The sequence below is a fragment of the Corapipo altera genome, unplaced genomic scaffold (genome assembly GCF_003945725.1).
Source record: "Corapipo altera isolate COAL_440 unplaced genomic scaffold, ASM394572v1 55, whole genome shotgun sequence".
Taxonomy (NCBI): domain Eukaryota; kingdom Metazoa; phylum Chordata; class Aves; order Passeriformes; family Pipridae; genus Corapipo; species Corapipo altera.
The window spans coordinates 2751851-2766630 of NW_020884882.1; the positions used below are offsets into that span (position 1 = coordinate 2751851).

The 14780-nt window shown below is 47.3% G+C and overlaps 1 long non-coding RNA gene across 1 annotated transcript; it reads right to left on the reverse strand.

The window, feature by feature from the left end:
• Nucleotides 1-9124: 9124 nt before the first annotated feature.
• Nucleotides 9125-14756, reverse strand: LOC113945714. Its single transcript, XR_003527179.1, has 2 exons — nt 14681-14756; nt 9125-10322 (listed from the first exon to the last, which is right to left on the reverse strand). It is a non-coding gene; the product is annotated as an uncharacterized LOC113945714 (long non-coding RNA).
• Between the last annotated feature and the right edge of the window lie 24 nt (nt 14757-14780).

The following is a 14780-nucleotide window of genomic DNA, read 5'->3' on the forward strand; positions in this document are numbered from 1 at the left end:
GTTTGCCCCGGGAGCTTGCCTGCAATCTGTAGGAGGGAGGGGGATTATGTTGTTGATAGGTAAATAATAGCTCTTTCATCCAAGAGAACCCAGTGCATTTTCCAAAGATGAAAGCCTCTTGAATGCTTTCTCCATAGGTTAGGGTAAGGATTTTAAATCTTTGTCCCACTCAGGGGAGTGCCAAAAACTCCCACATTAAGTTCAGAGAGAGGGAGATTGGAGCTCCGCTGCACAGCTCCCTCTCCAGCCTTGTTGCAAGCCAGAATCAAGTGGTAGAGGCTCAGCACTAGGACTGGCAGTCGGGTGTTAGGCAGGATCTGGTCTGCCTCTGGAATGTGAAGTGAGGACAGAGCCTGCTGCTGACCAGCACACTGCTCTGCCATGCTCTGTCATGTCTGGTCATCCCACTGAGACAACGAAGCCAGGAACAAACTCCATCCCTCCTGGTCCCCAGGTCCTGTTTCTGCCCAGTGCACAGCCACGCTCCTTCATGGAGAGCTCCCAAGGGCCTGAAGCATCTTGTAAGGAAGGGCAAGGCACTGCCCAAGCATAGAGCAGCCATGTGAAGCTATCCCACAGACAACATGTGGGAAGCAGCTAGTTCTCACTCTCCCCAAAGCCGACAAGTGTGACTTTTGATCTTGCTGCACTCAGCTTCCAAAACATCAAAATTACAAATATTTATCAGTGAGACTAAGGGAAATGTAAGCGAGACAGCAGACCTCTGCTCTGTCTGAGGAGGAGGTGAGAAGTGACTTCCTCCCACCCACCATGAAAAAACCCATCTGACCCTCTGGGAGGCAAGGAGTGCAAGCATTCCCCCTCTCCCAAAGCCACCAAGCCAATGTCACTGCCAAAGCATCCAGTACCTTGGAGTCAAGATGGTTCCAGCCACACATTACCCGTTTCTTCCATAAAGAGGAAAACCAAACAAAAACAGCAACAAAATAACCCACCACAGGCAACCAAAACTGGTATCTACCCATGCTACAGCTCCTACATTCCTGATCCATTCCCAGTTACCAAGCCCAGCACAGAGGATAAATGCCTGTGAACACCAGAAATGAAAGGAGCCTTCAAAGGCTCTGAACTTCCAGGGGAGAGCCAGACACGCAGAAGTCTGACACTGTTATATTGAAAAATCCAAGATAAACTGCACTCTTTTCCTCCCACATTCAGCCTATCATTCATGACAGGTTTTTTTGCATGTCCCAGCCAGTCAGGAGCAGCCACAGGGATGACAGTGCACTTCCAGTGCCCAGGAAAGCAACACAAACCCTCCAGCACCAACTCTGCTCCATTGCCCTCCTTGTCTTATCATTTATAAGCAGATTTGCTGGGCTTGGTTTTGCTCCTCTTTCTAAACATCACACAAGCCTTTTAATTTTTCTTTCCTCTAAGCTCTGCTTGAAAGAAAAAAAATATTGTCATTCCCTGCCCCCAGCTGTAAAGGGCCCACCCGAAATTTGTTGCCAGCAGGCCATAAATATTTGTACAGTTCCTTTGTAACTTCATTCATGTCTCCATACTGCAGAACCTGAATCATTTAGCATTTTTCCCCTCTTACTCAAGGTCTTCAAGTTCCTAGACAAAGATTTAATGGAGCCTCTGAAAATCCCCAGTACCGTATCCTCTACTAACACCCTTGTAGTGAGCTGGAGTTTTTCAGCTTGGCCCATGTATGAAATCAGCAGAAAAGAGAAAGATTTGCTCTGTAAATCCTCCTCTCTACAGGAATATCCCATAGCTGGGGAACAACAAGTCCCAGGTCTTACATCTGGGCTTTTACACAAACCCCAGCTCCATGAAAGGTCACATAAATGGTTCATTGCATTATGTCCAGTAAAGGACAGCACTGGAGCTACAGGACCAGAAATGCAGCTGCTGTCAAGCCTTTCCTCTGGTATGTTGCCAGGTCCTACCCACCTGAATCTCTTTATTACATCCTTTAGATGTTTACTTTGCTTCCTGCCACTGAATTCGTCAGACAGGCTTCCTTGCTATTATGGTAGTTACGAGGTACATGGTTAGAGGCACATTTTATAGTGTGCCTCAACAAGGAGTTAAACCTATAAATCTGTATAAGAAACACATTACATTTAGAACAAGAAGTGAGCAAGGAGGGAAGTTTTGAAAGGCCACTTTCAAACAATCCCTGTTTATCCCTGACTTAGGCTGAACCTTTAACACAAGACTGCCAACAATCCCCAAACCACCTGTAGATCCTCCACCTGTAAAAAAATGAAGGTACCTTAAAACCAAAAGCACCATTAGGTCCCTGTTGCTGGCCCAGAGTCCCACTCCTGAGCAGTGCAGATCCTTCCAGATCACCAGCTTACAACCTTGTAAAAGATGGAAAACCTTTGATTTGGGGTTAATGCCTTTTTCCTTTTGAAGGGGAAGGGGAGACAGCCAGGGAGCACAAGCAAGTTTACATGCCAAGAGTTGAAACCTAAAGGAAAAGGGTTCCAACAAAACAAATTACTTTCAGTTTAATGGTTTTTTTTCCTTTCCTGATGCAGCACAAACCACCTTAACGTGCTAGCAGCAAGGAGGAAGGGTGTTCCTCCTAACTTTGTTCTCTAACACGGATGCAGACTATTACTGGGGAAGCAGAGAGCAGGGTTGAACAGATTTCTCATCAAAACCTATAATCTTGAAAAGAACTATCAGGCAAGAGCAGCTACTGGTGACTTCTTGAATGAACTCACCTTGAGACCAAAGCAAAAAGCCCAGGCCCTTGATCCTTGTAAGTCCCTTGAAATGAGAGGAAGGATGCACATACATTTAAGTTAATTCATTCAAAGTCTAAGCACACACCCCCTTACCTTCAGCAATACAGAGCATAAATATTCACCAGGGAATGGAGCAAGGCAGGGGAGACCAGAAGAAACACTACACATCTTGTGAGTCACAGCAAGCCATGACAGAAGATTCATTAACTGGATTCAGGTGATCCTATTAGCTTTGCAATTGCTGCACATCAGGCTGCAGAGTAATTAGGGCTGCAATTCAGAAGGATTTACCAGAACATTTTTTATTAAAACACAGTTGTCGTTAATCAGCCTGACTAAAGCCTTCAGAGCTATTAGCCTGCTGCACAGAAGTCATAATTACTTCATCCACTGGGGAAGAAGGCATCAAAGAAACTGCCTGGGATCACCTGCAGGTTTAGAGGACCAAAGGAAAGACAAGGGATTTAATGGGACATCTCCCTTTGGCATCACCACAGGTTTTTGATCAAGTTTTGAAGTGAAGCATTCAGGAGGCCAGAGGAGAATGTAAGAACATCAAGTCTACACAGGAAGGATTTGCCATCGGAAGTATGCCAAGGCAACACCCACATGCATTAGTTGACTCAGAGTTACTGCATTAGTCTTAATTGCTGCCTAAAAGTTTAGTGGTCCACCTGAATTACATGATCTCTATCTGCTGAGGATGTTTGGCCACCCTGCAGCATCTCATAGAAGCAGGGCCCATATTTCCTCTTCCGGAGGCAGAGCATTTTTCCATACAGACAGACCCAACCACTCCAGGCAGGGGTCAAGGACAAGCATCTCCTCCTATTAGAGCAGTGGAGCACGATCAGCTCCTGGGTTTCCTAGTATACAGCTAGTCATGGGAACAGCAGGATGCAGCCCAGCTCCAGTCCCTGACCTTACTTCCACAAGGTTAAGGCAGATTTGATTCAGGTGACAGGGAACTGGGCTCAACAAGTCTGGCCACAGGATTGAGAAAGAATGAACCATCTGAGCCCTGCTGCCTTGCCTTGCTCTGCCTCACAGACACTACACACACAGCCCTGGATGGGAGCAGGAGCACAGAGACACCAACACAGGCCAGGGAAGGAACAATTTTCCCCTCCACCCTCTAAGACCAGACATGGTGAGTGTAGGACAGGGGGTCTGTGAGTCAGGCTGGCCGTCCTCTACCACCAGCACTGCCCTTTCCTAGCCCCCTTTGCTCAGAGGTTCACTACCAGCACACAGAACACCCTTTCTCAGTTTCCCCCTACCATCCCAGCTGGCCTCTGCAGCAAGCACACTCCTGCAGGAGGGAACTGGCTGAGAGACCACACGGATCATGGGACCACACTGTCACAGTTCCTGTGCATCCGGGTGCTCTGCCAGGAACCCTGCCAGACCCTCCAAAACCAACACCCTCGCCCATGTTAAGCAATGCAGTTTATCAACAGTCTAAAGGGAAGCTCAGAAAGGAGAACGTGATAAAAAAACAAGTGGAAATCTGTGTGTACACACGGGCTGTGAGGACACGGAAACAACACGGGGGCAATGACAAGCAGCCAGCCCTCACCACAGGCTCTGGGAGGGAGGAGATCTGCTTGTAAACCAGGCACCTTCAGAAGAAATACTTTGACTTTTATCCTCTGGAGAGTCTGATGCTGGGGTTGTGGAGGTGGGAAGAGCCCAGTGGACATCTGGCAGGGTCTCCCTCAAAATTGTCCTGCTCAGACACACGGCACAGAAAGCATAAAGGAGATTCTAACCACTGCAGGGTTTACTTCTGAAGAAAAATATTCCATTTTAATAAGTAAGCTAAATTAGCATGTTAAATATCCTACTATTCCAAGGGGAGGAGGTAGGGGAGATTTTGCCAGCTTCCCCTCCTTGAGCACTTCAAACACTTTGGCACATCCGCCCTACAGGGAAGCCTGTACAGTGCCCAGACCTGGGGTAGGCTTTGCATCATTGGCCATGTACAACACCTAGCACAGGACTAATGAGGTAATGCAAATAATTAAACATAAAATCATGGTTGGCAGTTGACAGAAGAAGGGAGTTGGTTGGAACAGCTCACAGTGACAGTTTGTTCTTCCTTTGCCCTAATTCAAGTTGCAGAGCTGAAAAGTGCTGTACTGCCTGGCAGGGTCCCAGTGCAGCAGAGACAAGGACCCCCTTTGAACTTCCAGACCAAAGAAACTCCAGGTTAACTGTCTGACCAAGTGCAGAGGGGATAACTGTCTGAACCTGACCTGCTGGCACCCTCCCAGAAGGGATTAAAACAAAAAAGACACTCCAAAGTCTTCCAAAGTCCTTTCCAAGTAAAGCAATAATAATAATATCTGATCTTCATAAACAATCAAAACTGAACTTAACTGAACATTTTGCTCCTTTGCAGCTGGACACTAGACCTAGGTGCACAGCTTGGAACCAAATGCTCATTAAATGATTGAGCTCCTTTGACAGTTCACAAATTAGCCATGAACAGGCTTCAGTTTTGATGACTTTACTCATTATGTTCAAATATTCAGTTTATCTGAATATATTTCAGCTAATAGATAATTCACCAATTATTGGTTGCCCAAATCACATGGTGACTTTCCAACATAAGATCACTTCATAAATTTGGATTCCAAGTGGAAACAGCCTTAAGGGATCTGCTTTTCTAGACACCGTTTATAGGCTATCTAACTACTGGTTTGGGGGAACTTTTTAAAATCTAGGCCAGAATTCTCTTTTATTTTAAAATTGAAAGTCACGCAAAAGTTTCCAAATTACAGACTCATTCCACTGACACTGCTGAGAATAAACTATTAACATTCCCACGAAGCTCTAAATTTAAAGTGCTGCATATGCAGCCGGAAGCCCTATGAGCTGCTTTCCTTTGAATCCTCCTGAGCTGTTTTTTAACCTGAAGGCTTCATTGAGCTCTCCTGGACATAAATAAAAGAGTTAAACATTTCCTTTTCTGGTACATCAGACCAATTGATACTTGACTCACAGACCTTCCAGGCCTAGAAGGTTTTACATCTTAAGGGACTATGTCTCCAAAATGAAGGGGTTTTTTGCATGTTTTCCTGTTTACACTTCCACTGTGTTGCAGTTGTAGTTTGCTTTTTTTTTTTGTTTCCATGCACAGCAAGAAGCAGTTTCAATTAACAAATTAAAGATTCCTGTAAATTTTGCCTACCTGGGTAGGGTAAACGAGAGGTTTCTGGGGCAGAGGAAGAATAAAAAACACACAAACAGAATAAGGGTTATAAAGATGAAAATTAAACAGACTAAGCAGCTTCTTAAAAATCCCTTCCATAGAAGACACGGGTCTTCCAGCAGGCACAGGAGAAGCAGCAACATGAAGCAACAAAAGGGGATATACTGAGACCCAACAGCAACTCAAGAGCTGTGAGACTTGTGAAAAGCCACTGGCCTTTATCAGAAAGGGCTGCCAACAGCAGAACCACCCGTTCCTCTCCGTCTGTGTCTGCAGGAAACATGATAAAAACCTTCACCAAAATATAAATAAGGAGTCAGGACTTGCCTGCTCGTTATTTTGCATGACAGCCATGCCACAGGGTTGCTGCCCAGGGATCATGGCCCTGCTGACTGGGGCACTAAGGAAAGTGGAAGGCAGAGTTGGTGCCCACCCTAAACTGGCTCCCGCTGCTTATTCTGGAGCCACAGCTGAAGTCATGTTTAGAGCCAGGAAGGAGGAAGACATACAAACTTAGAGGCAAGCTGTGCTCTCTGTTCAAAGCTCTGCTCCATTCACCATCTGACTGCAGGCAATTAAAACTGGCTGTCTGCTCTTTGGTGTTGTTTGTTGCTTTGTGTTCTTGTCCACAGTCACTGGTAATGGAGCACACAACGAAATTCCCCACTTTTCCCACTCTGATCTTCCAAAAACACAGCAGTTCACCCAAACCTCAACACTGGGTGCTCACCCAGAAAAGGCTTCCACTTTCAGGGGACTGATTACTTCCACCAAAGCTGCCTTGGTAGCAAGTTTAATGAATGAAGAATGCCCTAAAGAGAAAGGAGACAAGCGAGAGTTTGGCACAGAGCGTCCACCCCGCCCTGCTCACTGAACACCAGTCCCTCCCAGTGCTGTGAAGAGCATTTACCAGGACTGCCAAGTCCTGGTAAAGACCAAGAGCTGGACCTGGAAGTCAGCCTGTCCTGAAAATCCACCCCAAGATCCTCTGTGTGCTCCCCACCTTCTCCTGGCCAAGCCTTCTCCTCTTCAGGGCTTCCCCCATGGTAGGATACTGCTGCCTGCAGTTCTCCAGGGGACACCTTCCCAGGTGAGAATGGGTATAGATCAGGATTACAGCAGTTGGGTACTCTGGCCTGACACACCTATGCTCACAGCAAGCCTGGGAGAAGAAGGCTGAGCCATGAGGTTTGGTGAAAGCTGGTTTGTTAAAAGCTCAGGGATCAATCCCTGCTCTGCCACCAACTTTCTGCTGGTGGCTTAGTCCAGAGTCTGCTCACAGCCAGCGCAGAACATCCCTTTCCATCCATCCCCTGCCTCACTGAGCACCCTGAGGTTGGTATGTCCCTTCCACAGCAGCAGGGACTCCCCTTGCTGCAGCAGACCAGATCCCAACAGCACACACACGAGTTCTTGAATCTTCTTTCTGCAGCAAGCCCAAACTCTTGCTCCAGTTCTTCCACCTTCCCAAGCTCCAGTGCCACACCAGGTGACTCAGTGCTTTGCAGAAATGCTGACCCCTTCAGCCCCACAGCTCTTCACTGCAGAGTATCTGTCATCTGTAAGGGGGAAGTATCACACAGCAGTACCTGGCCAGCAAAGGATCAACCTTCCAACATCCACTCTGCAGAACTCAGGGAGAAAACTAATAAACAAGGGCAGGCTTTGACCTGTGCAAAGGAGTGGAGCATCTGACAAGGAGGAGACAACAATGGTGACAGCAAAATGCAGCAAGCTCAGTGACCAGGCACAGCATTTTAGCAGTGACCATGGAGAGCCACAGTCGATGTTTCCAGACCTGACTGGCAACCAGGCAGGATTAAAGCACCACTTATAAAATTACAAGGTTAATAGATGTTACAAGCACGTTACCAGGTGTCGTGACTTGCTGGAAGCACATCCCAGAAGATAGCAGAAGCAATTACACTCTGTTCACTATCCAGCTGCATCAACCACCCGTAGGCACTACTTAGCAACCCTTCACGGAAGTAAACTTAGCACAGAGAGGATCTGCTGTGCCCACACCACTGTATATGCCCTCTGAGCCAGCCCTGCTCCCTGACAGAGTTTATCTTAAACAGAGAAGAAAACCAAACCTGCCATCAGAGTCAAAATGTGCCCTGTCTCGGGTTAAAGTAGAACCCTTAGATCACATAACCTGCTATGGTGAAGAGAAAACAGCAGAGCCAGCCATGTGGGGAAGGAATGGAAATCCACATTGTTCTGAGGACTTTCAGAAAAAAAATCTGTCCTGGGAGGGCCAGAAACAATAGGAAGTGGGAAACTAAGATACAGATGGCATATGGATGGCTGAAAAGCCTTGTCCTAACTCATACAGGAAGCCTGGGACAGGCCTTGTGAAATCTCCTGTCCAAGTGGGCCTGTTTAAAAGGAACAGGAAGTTTCCAGGAAGCAACAGGGGTTTGTACATCACTGCAGCTTCATAAACTTGATCCAAGGCAAGGCCTGTAAACCTTCTGAAGGAAGAAGCAGTGACCAGCCCAGAGCTGGGCAACAAACAAAACACCAACCCCAGCACAGATAGTGAAAAGCCAAACGAGTCCAAACCCGCAAGGGCATGACGGCATTTTTCAGGAACTTGCAACACCTCCTTCAGGGTGGGGATGAGCAACCAGTGTCCACACCTTGTTGCACTGTAGCCATTCATAGAGTTATGGGATTGTGCTACAACACCTGCTGTACATGAATATGTGATGAGGGACCCTCACATCTGCCGTAAAGGTGACTTGTTTCTCACAAACACACACCTGCTCTCACCCTGCTTGCAATGAAACACAGAGAGGCATCACAGGCTCCCTGCACGGTGCTGGGATGTGGACAGGACAGGGACAGGTAGGAGGCTGCTCTTCATTTTAACAGGTTGTCTAAAAAAGGTTCATAAAAGCTACTGTCTGTAGAGAACTCCTCATCACAAACAGCTCCAGCACACTCCACCCTGCCCAGAAAAAAGATGAGCATGAAGGACAGGCCAAGTCTCTGACTGGTACAGGCTCCAGGTAGGGGAAAGAAACACCCCACCCCAATAATCCCCTTACTCTAGAAGAAAAGATTTGTGGGTTTCTGCATTTTCAGCAATGCCATGCAACTTTAAATACCTAATGGGTACACACATTAGCATGTCTGCTTTGGGAAAAACCACACAGCCTTTTCCTTCTTATTTAGTGTTTTATTTGAATAAAAACTGAGAAAATTAAACATTCCATCCATGCAGCTTGAATCAGTACACAAGTGACAAAAAAGTACTTTTAAAAACGCTTTTCCCTGTATTTTTCTCAGGCTACTCCTCCTCTGGTGACACAAAGCAGAATCTGTCTCTTTCCCTCTGCCGAAGCTGAGATCAAACAGCAACTTCATCACATCATAAGTTACAATTAAGGCTACTCCTGGAAAAAGATGTTCCTTTCCTAAATAAATGCTAAAGCTCTCCTGACATATCTCTTCCTATTGTCTGTATCCAGCCCTGTATTTATAAGATTAGCCTCAAATTAGGACTGTTTCCTCATTCTTTCTTCACTCTTACTACAGCCTGGTTCCTGGGAATCTGATCCTATCTTCCACAGAGGTTACTCCCTGTTGATAGGAAATATCTAGTGTATGTGGGCAGGAAGCGCCAGCAGAGGATAATGAGGATTAAGAGAGAGTCCTTGTTATGACTTATCACCACAGCAGATCAGGAGACTCAGTGGGCCATTTGATCAACAGGAACATTAGGAACTGTCTCACACTCCCACACAGTGTCTCGCCCCACTGTGGTGTGGGTTTAAGTAGCACACGAGGGCTTTGAGGGCAGGATGAGTCGGCCTGACCCGTCCAGATAGTTCCACATCGTCCAGTCCTTCTTAACCAGAAGCAGAGTACTTAAGAAGAGATGAGAGAGGACAGGTCGAAGAAAGCAAATCCTTTTGGAGATGTTTTCTTGCCCAAACATTCCTCAGAGGAGACAAGAGGCGGGTTTGTTGACCCAGGCAATAGCTTTCCATTGCCTAAGGAATCTGTTCATTTCAGAGTGCCTGGTGCTGGTGAAGAACAAGATGTTCCTGTTGGTACAAAGACCTTCTCAATGCTTTGGCTGTCTGTTTGCAATGTCCATTTGATAACAGATGTACAATAACCTCAGGAGTTTTCTCCTCAAGCCATGCACCTCAGCAGCTCTCTTTATTGAACAGAGAGAGACCTCAGTGTCTCCAGCCTCCATAAAAGCTCCTCAGACACACACGACCACAGTGTGCCACACAGCTCATTCCAGGACAGTATCTTCTTGGAAAAGTGGAGGAATCAGAGCCACTAATTGTTGGATCAAGCTTTATCCTGCCCTGTGTCCTGTTTTCAATGGGACTTGACAGCAGCACCTGGAGAAGAGTATAAGAACAGGCCAAGGATGTAGCTATGTTACATTACAAATGCTTTCCCAGGCTCCAGCTATTTGCAGTTGTGGGATTTTCTCAGCAAGATACTGTGTATTGATATTTAAAAGTCCACTCAATGGATTTTCATGGCATTACTTACTCCAACATCCCCCAAGCCTACAAAAGCCTTTATTCACCACAGATTCATACAGTGCATTTATACTGTTTGTTCTCAGCTCTTCTTGTAGAAGGTGACTGGCTCTGGGTTTTTTGACCATCCTCAGAATCAAGCCTTGCTCCCATAGCACAGTTCATTGCACTTCTGAGATCTTTCTCCCTTGTGGCATTATCCCTTTCTGAGCTTGTTGCACTGCATTTTAGGTTAGGATGGCTCCCTCCTCCCACTGGATTGCTTTGCTTTTCTCACCATCATATGCTATAACCCCACCACTCCACATTGCAAGGACTTCCTACAGCTGTTCAGTGCAGCTTTTGGGTTTTGCTACTCTGAATAGTCAGCAGCAAACTTCTTCATCTGCCACTTACTCCTCTTTATCATTAACAGACACATTCAACAGCTTTGGCTTTTGACAGGCCCTTGTTGCATCTGAGTGATGCCAATCCTCCATTGGGAAAGCTGGCCCTTCACCTCTCAGCCTTAATTTCTCAGCTTTCAGCTTATTGTTTACTCATTAGAGACCCCCATGACATATCCCAAAACTCTGAGAGCACAACAGGACCTCTGGCTGGCCAGGGTCCAACCACCCATGAAGTATCTGGAAAAAGACCTGTTTTCCCATCTGCTCTCTCAGCCCAACTCATCAGCTTCCAGGATTCAAAAATCTTCCCCAGGAAGGCTCCCAGTTGTGTCAGTGAGGAAAGGAGAACAGCTGCAGCTCAGGCACAGCAGAGTCATTAACACTGAGTATGGACAGAGCCAAGGTAATGGCAGCAGCCAGGCACCGAGGAGGCTCCTCTGGCTGAGCATCCCTGACCCTACACCAGACCACTCCTGGAGCACAGCTTCTTTTTCCCAGGGGGAGCTTGAGCAGATCCCCACAGAAACACTATCAGGACTTCCTCCTGCAATGCCCTGGGGCAGCCACGAAGAGAACTGTCATTACTCAGCAACCCAGCTTGCTTCTGAACCCTGGAAAACATCCGGAGAGAAAAAAATGTGGCTCTTCCTAATATCCCTTTCACTGGATATTAGTCCTCAATCCCATGGAGATTGGAACAGAGTACAGATTTTTCCTCCTAGTTACAATCTTCCATCCTGCCACCCATCCCCAGCTCCTCCCCAGATTGTCCCTGTGGATTTCAGTTCCCAGCCACACCGTGCTTTTGCAAAGTGCTCCCTCAGCCTCCTCCTCAGAGCTCCCAGAGAACAAGCCTCAGGAAAAGCACCTTCCTCTTCTTTCACAGGGAGAGGCCGATTGCTTCAGATAGTGGCATTAAATGAACAAGTTGGACACTGAGCAGCAAGATTAGTTCCCACAAAGACTGGGTAGTAATGAGAGTGGTTAAAGACAGGTAATGAGTGGGTGGCACCTGTCAGCTTCATAATGTAGATTATAATTTGTTTATTACTCTTGCTACTGCTTTCGCTGCCGTTGGAATGCAATTAATTAATAGCACTGATGAGTCCTGCTCAGTATCTGTCATCCCTGACCTACAAACATCCCTGAGCTGCCACTGCACATGCAGGAGCACTGGACATGTGGTGGCATTGCATGGCCAGCAGGAAGGATCCCACAGCTCAGGGAGAGAAGTTAAAACCACAATAAACACCCCTCAATGTACCTCCAGAAGGAACAGACTCACAGAAGTGTTGGAGATTCAAGAAAACTACCCATCCTCCATGGTTTTATAGACTGGAAACTGTATCTCAGGGAAGGCGTTGATCCTGTATCAGGAATGCACACTGGCAAATCACAGCTTCCAACATGACTGACTTTGTTTTGCTAAAAATACTAACATTTGTAACCCTTGCTTTATGCACACACACATACACACACACACACACACACACACACACTTCTCTCCACTTTTAACAGATTTAAAACTAGGCTGGGAATTTCTCTAAACTGCCTTAGCAGCTGGTAACACAGCAAAGCAGCAAGCTGGCTTCTCTAGGCTTTTTCAGGTACAGTTCTTGTGCAGATCAGGCCCAAATTTGGACCCCCACCAGTGTGCCACCCCTCGACACCAGTGCCTTCACCACGTCCTGCAGCGGGACTTGCAGGATGGACCCAGACAGGGTGAACAGAGAACCTCAGCTTCACTAACTTTCAATAACAACTTTCCTGCCCTCCCCAGGCCACTCCAGTCCTTCCCTTTGCAAAGAAAAACACGCTGCAGGGACAGAAATAAAAACCAGCGGCGAACTTCGGCACTGAGCTGCACTATCAGTGCGTGTTCGGGCACAGGCGAGCGCCCACTGAAGTCAGCAGAAGTTTGGGAAGACAAAACACCTCCCACACAAAGGAGAGACAGAGGAAGCAGTCAGAGCTGTAAAGCAGATAAGCTGTCTGTCAGAACAGGCTTGGACTGTCCTAGCAGGAGGATGTTGTCCAATGAAAGGGAAAGCTATTTGGGGAATGAATGAATAGCAAAGCTTGGTTTTTGGTTGGCTTTTCTTTTTCCCAAACATCTCTCACTCAGCTTTCTGCCAACAGGATGCAAGGCCAAGACATGCAGGAGCCTGCCTCAACCTCCAGCATAGGATCACTCAAAGGCAACTGCCAGAATAGGGGCAGAGGGAAGGTGAAGAATGATAGAGAGGACACGGAGACAGAGCTGACAGCAGAGCTGTTGTTCTGTCAGAGGAGAGGGCAGCTTTCTGCAGTCTCAGCACCCTGAATCCCCTCAAGCTAACATCCAGCGTCCTGTTTTGCACAGCTCTGAGAAGATCCTGCTTGGCTCTCAGGGGTATGATCCTGCCTGGACCACTGCCTGGTCCAAGCAACAGGGAATCAGCTACCCAGGGAGAGGAAGTGGCAAATTTAGAATAAGACCCAAACAAACTGCACCACTGGAGCAGAGCTGTAAATCTTTCACCAGGTACTGAGCACTTCACTACCAGGATAAATGCACAAGAAAATGATGGGTCCAATCCAGAGCTGCATTGGCAAAAGGAAGTAAAGTGCTTATCCCTCTAACTGCACCCCCTCATGCATAATTCAGCTCAAAATCTCCCATACTGAAAAAATGCTGTGCTTTTAGGATGTTACATCCGCAATCAAACCTCAGAGCTCAGCTTCTTGCTGGCACAGGGCTTTCACTAATGCCATATCAGCGACCAGGGTCTCGCCAACACACCAGTCTGCTCCCTCCTACTTTTTGCAGGGCTTATCACAACAATTCACCTCTCAGAAGAAAACAAGGTAAAACCACAAGTCAAACTAGAGCACTCCTTTACAAGAAAAGGAAAGAAAATAAAAGAAAAAGACAACACAGGCCAGAAACAAAGAGTAAACTCCATAAAAGCAAAACCCCAAATCATGAAGAATCTGCCCTTGAGGCTGTGATGGGAGATGAGAAGAGCAGGGAGATGAGAAAAGCACAGTGCCCGAATGCAGAGACTTTCAAAATAAAGCAGTGAGAAACCCAGCAAATGGCTTTACATAAGCCAGATGTTTCTCCAGGGAAAGAAAGTAGGGAAATAAATAAATCTGTCTGGATTCCCTTTTCTCCCCAAATTTGGGTCCCCCACCAAATACTTCTTAAGGCCCTACACGCTCTTGGATCGCTTGTACAACTGGGCAGCATATAAGTAACACACATAGCATCCCCTCCAAATCTCCCCACAGAACAGCTGATCTCCATTTCCAACATCTCAATGTCTCCAAGAAGAAACGGGGCCAGGGCTCTGTTCCCCTACAGGACCACAGCTTTGCAAGAACCACTGCCAGGTGGGAGTACCTCAACTCCCAGCTATCTGAAGAAACAGAAGGCAGTGGAGAAACCAGGGAAAGCACATAAGGATAATGCAGAACAAGAGCAATTTCATCAATGAGCATGACTGGAAGGGAGGAAGAAAGGCCTGCAAAGCACTGGTGGTCTTGCCTTGCACCAGGCAGGGGAGGGGGTTCCACACTGCCCCAGCACCAAGGGGCCCATGCGGCCCACAGAGACAGGGTCCCGGCAGCCCATGGCCATCCAGCTGGCCTGGGTGGCTGCACCTGCCACAGGATTTGTTCCCAACCCGTAATTAAACCCCAACCCTTGACAGAACCACCAGAGCTGAAACCGCAGCTTCCGCCCTGACCCAGCTCCCAGCCCAAACACAGGATCACAACACGGCAGAGCAGGGAAGCCAAGAGGTGTCAGGGAGGAGCCCGCAGGCTCCAGAAACTCACAGTTCCATGGCAAGCAGCTCAGTCTCTGACCACAGGCGCCGCCACCATCGCAGCTGCCGAGGGCTGTGCCGCCATCACAGCTGCCAAGGGCTGTGCCGCC